Source organism: Rhipicephalus microplus, chromosome 10 (assembly GCF_043290135.1).
Source record: "Rhipicephalus microplus isolate Deutch F79 chromosome 10, USDA_Rmic, whole genome shotgun sequence".
Taxonomy (NCBI): Eukaryota; Metazoa; Arthropoda; class Arachnida; order Ixodida; family Ixodidae; genus Rhipicephalus; species Rhipicephalus microplus.
The window spans coordinates 104,839,149-104,849,403 of NC_134709.1; the positions used below are offsets into that span (position 1 = coordinate 104,839,149).

Here is a 10,255-nt window from a genome sequence, read left to right on the forward strand (position 1 = left end):
GCTTATAGATGGCACTGACTGTCACTCTTAGTACTAAATGCACATATAAGCCCAAAAAAGTGGATGGTGGGAATGCCGCTGTGGTAGCTCAGTGGTTAGAGCATCGAACGCGTTATTCGAAGGTCGTACGTTCGATTCCTGCCCACGGTTGGTTATTTTTTCGTCCACTTTTCATTCTTCTTATTTACATCCCATAGGTTCTAATAACTTCCCCTGTACATTCCTTGGCATTACTGTCTGTTAGAGCTCTATAATATTGTGTTAAAACACGGAAAAACAAGCCCTTAGGTATACACTTCTTTCTCTTATTTTCATTGAACGAGGGTCTCGTAATGGCAGACTTGGTGTGTTTAGGTTGTATAAGAGGGACAATTAATCAGCTGCCCGCTCATAATAAGCTCAGTTGCTACGTGACGCCAAACATACGCATGAGAGTGTTTTCACACTCGTTGTTTTGCTTATTGATGGCGCTGACTGTCACTCCTACTTCCAAATTCACAAATAAGCCCAAAAAAGTGGATGGACGGAAGGCCACTGTGGTAGCTCAGTGGTTAAAGCATCGAACGCGTTATTCGAAGGTCGTAGGTTCGATTGCTGCTCACGGTTAGTTACTTTTTCATCCACGTTTCTTTCTTCCTATTTACACCGCATTGGTTCTATTAACTTCCCCTGTACATTCCTTGGCATTACTGTCTGTTAGATCTCATTATAATTGTGTTAAAACACCGAGAAACGAGCTCTTAGGTATACACCTCTTTCCCTTATTTTCATTGAACGAGGGTCTCGTATTGGCAGACTTGGTGTGTTTAGGTTGTATAAGAGGGACAATTAATCAGCTGCCCGCTCATAATAAGGTCACGTGCTACGTAACGCCAAACATACGCATAAGAGTGTTTTCACACTCGTTGTTTGGCTTATAGATGGCGCTGACCGTCACTCCTATTTCTAAATTCACATATAAGCCCAAAAAAGTGGATGGAAGGAAGACCGCTGTGGTAGCTCAGTGGTTAGAACATCGAACGCGTTATTGGAATGTCGTAGGCTCGATTCCTGCCCACGGTTGGTTACTTTTTCATCCACTTTTCTTTCTTCCTATTTACATCCCATTGGTTCTAATCACTTCCCCTGTACATTCCTTGGCATTACTGTCTGTTAGATCTCATTATAATTGTGTTAAAACACCGAAAAACGAGCCCTTAGGTATACACTTCTTTCCCTTATTTTCATTGAATGAGGGTCTCGTAATGGCAGACTTGGTGTGTTTAGGTTGTATAAGAGGGACAATTAATCAGCTGCCCACTCATAATAAGTTCACGTGCTACGTAACGCCAAACATACGCATAAGAGTGTTTTCACACTCGTTGTTTGGCTTATAGATGGTGCTGAGTGTCACTCCTATTTCTAAATTCACATATAAGCCCAAAAAAGTGGATGGAGGGAAGGCCGCTGTGGTAGCTCAGTGGTTAGAGCATCGAACGTGTTATTCGAACGTCGTAGGTTCGATTCCTGCCCACGGTTGGTTATTTTTTCATCCAATTTTCATTCTTCTTAATTACATCCTATTGGTTCTAATAACTTCCCCTGTACATTCCTTGGCATTACTGTCTGTTAGATCTCATATTGTGTTAAAACACGGAAAAAGGAGCCCTTAGGTATACACTTCTTTCCCCTATTTTCATTGACTGAGGGTCTCGTAATGGCAGACTTGGTGTGTTTAGGTTGTATAGGAGGGACAATTAATCAGCTGCCCGCTCATTATAAGTTCACGTGCTACGTGACGCCAAACATACGCATAGGAGTGTTTTCACACTCGTTGTTTGGCTTATAGATGCACTGACTGTCACTCTTAGTACTAAATGCACATATAAGCCCAAAAAAGTGGATGGTGGGAATGCCGCTGTGGTAGCTCAGTGGTTAGAGCATCGAACGCGTTATTCGAAGGTCGTACGTTCGATTCCTGCCCACGGTTGGTTATTTTTTCGTCCACTTTTCATTCTTCTTATTTACATCCCATAGGTTCTAATAACTTCCCCTGTACATTCCTTGGCATTACTGTCTGTTAGAGCTCTATAATATTGTGTTAAAACACGGAAAAACAAGCCCTTAGGTATACACTTCTTTCTCTTATTTTCATTGAACGAGGGTCTCGTAATGGCAAACTTGGTGTGTTTGGGTTGTATAAGAGGGACAATCGATCAGCTGCCCGCTCATAATATGTTCACGTGCTACGTGACGCCAAACATATGCATAAGAGTGTTTTAACACTCGTTGTTTGGCTTACAGATGGCGCTGACTGTCACTCCTACTTCTAAATTCACATATAAGCCCAAAAATGTGGATGGAGGGAAGGCCGCTGTGGTAGCTCAGTGGTTAGAGCATCGAACGCGTTTTTCGAAGGTCGTAGGTTCGATTCTTTCCCACAGTTGGTTATTTTTTCATCCACTTTTCTTTCTTCTTAATTACATCCCATTGGTTCTAATAACTTCCCCTGTACATTCCTTGGCATTACTGTCTGTTAGATCTCATATTGTGTTAAAACACGGAAAAACGAGCCCTTAGGTATACACTTCTTTCGCCTATTTTCATTGACTGAGGGTCTCGTAATGGCAGACTTGGTGTGTTTAGGTTGTATAGGAGGGACAATTAATCAGCTCCCCGCTCATTATAAGTTCACGTGCTACGTGACGCCAAACATACGCATAGGAGTGTTTTCACACTCGTTGTTTGGCTTATAGATGGCACTGACTGTCACTCTTAGTACTAAATGCACATATAAGCCCAAAAAAGTGGATGGTGGGAATGCCGCTGTGGTAGCTCAGTGGTTAGAGCATCGAACGCGGTATTCGAAGGTCGTACGTTCGATTCCTGCCCACGGTTGGTTATTTTTTCGTCCACTTTTCATTCTTCTTATTTACATCCCATAGGTTCTAATAACTTCCCCTGTACATTCCTTGGCATTACTGTCTGTTAGAGCTCTATAATATTGTGTTAAAACACGGAAAAACAAGCCCTTAGGTATACACTTCTTAGCCTTATTTTCATTGAACGAGGGTCCCGTAATGGCAGACTTGGTGTGTTTAGGTTGTATAAGAGGGACAATTAATTAGCTGCCCGCTCATAATAGCTTCACGTGCTACGTGACGCCAAACATACGCATAAGAGTGTTTTCACACTCGTTGTTTGGCTTATAGATGGCGCTGACTGTTACTCCTACTTCTAGATTCACATATAAGCCCAAAAATGTGGATGGAGGAAAGGCCGCTGTGGTAGCTCAGTGGTTAGCGCATCGAATGCGTTATTCGAAGGTCGTAGGTTCGATTCCTGCCCACGGTTGGTTACTTTTTCATCCACTTTTCTTTCTTCCTATTTACATCCCATTGGTTCTATTAACTTCCCCTGTACATTCCTTGGCATTACTGTCTGTTAGATCTCATTATAATTGTGTTAAAACACCGAGAAACGAGCCCTTAGGTATACACCTCTTTCCCTTATTTTCATTGAACGAGGGTCTCGTATTGGCAGACTTGGTGTGTTTAGGTTGTATAAGAGAGCAATTAATCAGCTGTCCACTCATAATAAGTTCACGTGCTACGTAACGCCAAACATACGCATAAGAGTGTTTTCACACTCGTTGTTTGGCTTATAGATGGCGCTGAGTGTCACTCCTATTTCTAAATTCACATATAAGCCCAAAAAAGTGGATGGAGGGAAGGCCACTGTGGTAGCTCAGTGGTTAGAACATCTAACGCGTTATTCGAATGTCGTAGGCTCGTTTTTCGCCCACGGTTGGTTATTTTTTCATCTCCTTTTATTTCGTCTTATTTACATCCCATTGGTTCTAATAACTTCCCCTGTACATTTCTTGGCATTACTGTCTGTTTGATCTCATAATTATTGTGTTAAAACACCGAAAAACGAGAAGGCCCCGCCGCGGTGGTCTAGTGGCTAAGGTACTCGGCTGCTGACCCGCAGGGCGCGGGTTCGTATCCCGGCTGCGGCGGCTGCAATTCCGATGGAGGCGGAAATGTTGTAGGCCCGTGTGATCAGATATGGGTTCACGTTAAAGAACCCCAGGTGGTCTTAATTTCCGGAGCCCTCCACTACGGCGTCTCTCATAATCATATAGTGGTTTTGGTACGTTAAACCTCCCATATCAATCAATCAATCCGAAAAACGAGCCCTTAGGTATACACTTCTTTCCCTTATTTTCATTGAACGAGGGTCTCGTATTGGCAAACATGGTGTGTTTAGGTTGTATAAGAGGGACAATCAATCAGCTGCCCGCTAATAATATGTTCACGTGCTACGTGATGCCAAACATACGCATAAAAGTGCTTTCACACTCGTTGTTTCTCTTATTGATGGCGCTGACTGTCACTCCTACTTCTAAATTCACATATAAGCCCAAAAATGTGGATGGAGGGAAGGCCGCTGTGGTAGCTCAGTGGTTAGAGCATCGAACGCGTTATTCGAAGGTCGTAGGTTCGATGCCTGCCCACGGTTGGTAATTTTTTCATCCACTTTTCTTTCTTCATATTTACATCCCTTTGGTTCTAATAACTTCCCCTGTACATTCCTTGGCATTACTGTCTGTTAAATCTCATATTGTGTTAAAACACGGAAAAACGAGCCCTTAGGTATACACCTATTTCCCTTATTTTCATTGAATGAGGGTCTCGTAATGGCAGACTTTGTGTGTTTAGGTTGTATAAGAGGGACAATCAATCAGCTGCCCGCTCATAATATGTGCCAGTGCTACGTGACGCCAAACATATGCATAAGAGTGTTTTCACACTCGTTGTTTGGCTTATTGATGGCGCTGACTGTCACTTCTACTTCTAAATTCACATATAAGCCCAAAAATGTGGATGGAGGGAAGGCCGCTGTGGTAGCTCAGTGGTTAGAGCATCGAACGCGTTTTTCGAAGGTCGTAGGTTCGATTCTTTCCCACAGTTGGTTATTTTTTCATCCACTTTTCTTTCTTCTTATTTACATCCCATTGGTTCTAATAACTTCCCCTGTACATTCCTTGGCATTACTGTCTGTTAGATCTCATATTGTGTTAAAACACGGAAAAACAAGCCCTTAGGTATACACTTCTTTCTCTTATTTTCATTGAACGAGGGTCTCGTAATGGCAGACTTGGTGTGTTTAGGTTGTATAAGAGGGACAATTAATCAGCTGCCCGCTCATAATAAGCTCAGTTGCTACGTGACGCCAAACATACGCATGAGAGTGTTTTCACACTCGTTGTTTTGCTTATTGATGGCGCTGACTGTCACTCCTACTTCCAAATTCACAAATAAGCCCAAAAAAGTGGATGGACGGAAGGCCACTGTGGTAGCTCAGTGGTTAAAGCATCGAACGCGTTATTCGAAGGTCGTAGGTTCGATTGCTGCTCACGGTTAGTTACTTTTTCATCCACGTTTCTTTCTTCCTATTTACACCGCATTGGTTCTATTAACTTCCCCTGTACATTCCTTGGCATTACTGTCTGTTAGATCTCATTATAATTGTGTTAAAACACCGAGAAACGAGCTCTTAGGTATACACCTCTTTCCCTTATTTTCATTGAACGAGGGTCTCGTATTGGCAGACTTGGTGTGTTTAGGTTGTATAAGAGGGACAATTAATCAGCTGCCCGCTCATAATAAGTTCACGTGCTACGTAACGCCAAACATACGCATAAGAGTGTTTTCACACTCGTTGTTTGGCTTATAGATGGCGCTGACCGTCACTCCTATTTCTAAATTCACATATAAGCCCAAAAAAGTGGATGGAAGGAAGACCGCTGTGGTAGCTCAGTGGTTAGAACATCGAACGCGTTATTGGAATGTCGTAGGCTCGATTCCTGCCCACGGTTGGTTACTTTTTCATCCACTTTTCTTTCTTCCTATTTACATCCCATTGGTTCTAATAACTTCCCCTGTACATTCCTTGGCATTACTGTCTGTTAGATCTCATTATAATTGTGTTAAAACACCGAAAAACGAGCCCTTAGGTATACACTTCTTTCCCTTATTTTCATTGAATGAGGGTCTCGTAATGGCAGACTTGGTGTGTTTAGGTTGTATAAGAGGGACAATTAATCAGCTGCCCACTCATAATAAGTTCACGTGCTACGTAACGCCAAACATACGCATAAGAGTGTTTTCACACTCGTTGTTTGGCTTATAGATGGTGCTGAGTGTCACTCCTATTTCTAAATTCACATATAAGCCCAAAAAAGTGGATGGAGGGAAGGCCACTGTGGTAGCTCAGTGGTTAGAACATCGAACGCGTTATTCGAATGTCGTAGGCTCGATTCCTGCCCACGGTTGGTTACTTTTTCATCTCCTTTTATTTCGTCTTATTTACATCCTATTGGTTCTAATAACTTCCCCTGTACATTTCTTGGCATTACTGTCTGTTAGATCTCATAATTATTGTGTTAAAACACCGAAAAACGAGTTTGCCCTGCCGCGGTGGTCTAGTGGCTAAGGTACTCGGCTGCTGATCCGCAGGGCGCGGGTTCGTATCCCGGCTGCGGCGGCTGCAATTCCGATGGAGGCGGAAATGTTGTAGGCCCGTGTGCTCAGATATGGGTTCACGTTAAAGAACCCCAGGTGGTCTAAATTTCCGGAGCCCTCCACTACGGCGTCTCTCATAATCATATAGTGAATTTGGGACGTTAAACCCCCCATATCAATCAATCAATCCGAAAAGCGAGCCCTTAGGTATACACTTCTTTCCCTTATTTTCACTGAACGAGGGTCTCGTATTGGCAAACTTGGTGTGTTTAGGTTGTATAAGAGGGACAATCAATCAGCTGCCCGCTCATAATATGTTCACCTGCTACGTGATGCCAAACATATGCATAAGAGTGTTTTAACACTCGTTGTTTGGCCTATAGATGGCACTGACTGTCACTCCTACTTCTAAATTCACATATAAGCCCAAAAATGTGGATGGAGGGAAGGCCGCTGTGGTAGCTCAGTGGTTAGAGCATCGAACGCGTTATTCGAAGGTCGAAGGTTCGATTCCTGCCCACGGTTGGTTATTTTTTCGTCCACTTTTCTTTCTTCTTATTTACATCCTATTGGTTCTAATAATTTCCCCGGTACATTCCTTGGCATTACTGTCTGTTAGATCTCATTATTATTGTGTTAAAACACCGAAAAACGAGCCCTTAGGTATACACCTCTTTCCCTTATTTTCATTGAACGAGGGTCTCGTATTGGCAGACTTGGTGTGTTTAGGTTGTATATGAGGGACAATTATTCAGCTGCCCGCTCATAATAAGTTCACGTGCTACGTAACGCCAAACATACGCATAAGAGTGTTTTCACATTCGTTGTTTGGCTTATAGATGGCGCTGACCGTCACTCCTACTTCTAAATTCACATATAAGCCCAAAAAAGTGTATGGACCGAAGGCCGCTGTGGTAGCTCAGTGGTTAAAGCATCGAACGCGTTATTTGAAGGTCGTAGGTTCGATTGCTGCTCACGGTTAGATACTTTTTCATCCACTTTTCTTTCTTCCTATTTACACCGCATTGGTTCTAATAACTTCCCCTGTACATTCCTTGGCATTACTGTCTGTTAGATCTCATATTGTGTTAAAACACGGAAAAACGAGCCCTTAGGTATACACTTCTTTCCCTTATTTTCATTGAACGAGGGTCTCGTATTGGTAAACTTGGTGTGTTTAGGTTGTATAAGAGGGACAATAAATCAGCTGCCCACTCATAATAAGTTCACGTGCTACGTAACGCCAAACATACGCATTAGAGTGTTTTCACACTCGTTGTTTGGCTTATAGATGGCGCTGACCATCACTCCTATTTCTAAATTCACATATAAGCCCAAAAAAGTGGATGGAAGGAAGACCGCTGTGGTAGCTCAGTGGTTAGAACATCGAACGCGTTATTGGAATGTTGTAGGCTCGATTCCTGCCCACGGTTGTTTACTTTTTCATCCACTTTTCTTTCTTCCTATTTACATCCCATTGGTTCTAATAACTTCCCCTGTACATTCCTTGGCATTACTGTTTGTTAGATGTCATTATAATTGTGTTAAAACACCGAAAAACGAGCCCTTAGGTATACACTTCTTAATCTTATTTTCATTGAACAAGGGTCTCGTATTGGCAGACTTGGTGTGTTTAGGTTGTATAAGAGGGACAATTATTCAGCTGCCCGCTCATAATAAGTTCACGTGCTACGTAACGCCAAACATACGCATAAGAGTGTTTTCACACTCGTTGTTTGGCTTATAGATGGCGCTGACCGTCACTCCTATTTCTAAATTCACATATAAGCCCAAAAAAGTGGATGGAAGGAAGACCGCTGTGGTAGCTCAGTGGTTAGAACATCGAACGCGTTATTGGAATGTCGTAGGCTCGATTCCTGCCCACGGTTGGTTACTTTTTCATCCACTTTTCTTTCTTCCTATTTACATCCCATTGGTTCTAATAACTTCCCCTGTACATTCCTTGGCATTACTGTCTGTTAGATCTCATTATAATTGTGTTAAAACACCGAAAAACGAGCCCTTAGGTATACACTTCTTTCCCTTATTTTCATTGAATGAGGGTCTCGTAATGGCAGACTTGGTGTGTTTAGGTTGTATAAGAGGGACAATTAATCAGCTGCCCACTCATAATAGGTTCACGTGCTACGTAACGCCAAACATACGCATAAGAGTGTTTTCACACTCGTTGTTTGGCTTATAGATGGTGCTGAGTGTCACTCCTATTTCTAAATTCACATATAAGCCCAAAAAAGTGGATGGAGGGAAGGCCACTGTGGTAGCTCAGTGGTTAGAACATCGAACGCGTTATTCGAATGTCGTAGGCTCGATTCCTGCCCACGGTTGGTTACTTTTTCATCTCCTTTTATTTCGTCTTATTTACATCCCATTGGTTCTAATAACTTCCCCTGTACATTTCTTGGCATTACTGTCTGTTAGATCTCATAATTATTGTGTTAAAACACCGAAAAACGAGTTTGCCCTGCCGCGGTGGTCTAGTGGCTAAGGTACTCGGCTGCTGATCCGCAGGGCGCGGGTTCGTATCCCGGCTGCGGCGGCTGCAATTCCGATGGAGGCGGAAATGTTGTAGGCCCGTGTGCTCAGATATGGGTTCACGTTAAAGAACCCCAGGTGGTCTAAATTTCCGGAGCCCTCCACTACGGCGTCTCTCATAATCATATAGTGGTTTTGGGACGTTAAACCCCCCATATCAATCAATCAATCCGAAAAGCGAGCCCTTAGGTATACACTTCTTTCCCTTATTTTCACTGAACGAGGGTCTCGTATTGGCAAACTTGGTGTGTTTAGGTTGTATAAGAGGGACAATCAATCAGCTGCCCGCTCATAATATGTTCACCTGCTACGTGATGCCAAACATATGCATAAGAGTGTTTTAACACTCGTTGTTTGCCCTATAGATGGCACTGACTGTCACTCCTACTTCTAAATTCACATATAAGCCCAAAAATGTGGATGGAGGGAAGGCCGCTGTGGTAGCTCAGTGGTTAGAGCATCGAACGCGTTATTCGAAGGTCGTAGTTTCGATTCCTGCCCACGGTTGGTTATTTTTTCGTCCACTTTTCTTTCTTCTTATTTACATCCTATTGGTTCTAATAATTTCCCCGGTACATTCCTTGGCATTACTGTGTGTTAGATCTCATTATTATTGTGTTAAAACACCGAAAAACGAGCCCTTAGGTATACACCTCTTTCCCTTATTTTCATTGAACGAGGGTCTCGTATTGGCAGACTTGGTGTGTTTAGGTTGTATAAGAGGGACAATTATTCAGCTGCCCGCTCATAATAAGTTCTCGTGCTACGTAACGCCAAACATACGCATAAGAGTGTTTTCACACTCGTTGTTTGGCTTATAGATGGCGCTGACCGTCACTCCTACTTCTAAATTCACATATAAGCCCAAAAAAGTGTATGGACCGAAGGCCGCTGTGGTAGCTCAGTGGTTAAAGCATCGAACGCGTTATTTGAAGGTCGTAGGTTCGATTGCTGCTCACGGTTAGATACTTTTTCATCCACTTTTCTTTCTTCCTATTTACACCGCATTGGTTCTAATAACTTCCCCTGTACATTCCTTGGCATTACTGTCTGTTAGATCTCATATTGTGTTAAAACACGGAAAAACGAGCCCTTAGGTATACACTTCTTTCCCTTATTTTCATTGAACGAGGGTCTCGTATTGGCAAACTTGGTGTGTTTAGGTTGTATAAGAGGGACAATCAATCAGCTGC

At 42.8% G+C, this 10,255-nt stretch overlaps 1 non-coding gene across 1 annotated transcript; it reads left to right on the forward strand.

Annotated features, from left to right (window-relative positions):
• Window positions 1-1,445: 1,445 nt before the first annotated feature.
• Window positions 1,446-1,518, forward strand: TRNAT-UGU (transfer RNA threonine (anticodon UGU)). Its single transcript has one exon. It is a non-coding gene; the product is annotated as a tRNA-Thr (tRNA).
• Window positions 1,519-10,255: the final 8,737 nt, after the last annotated feature.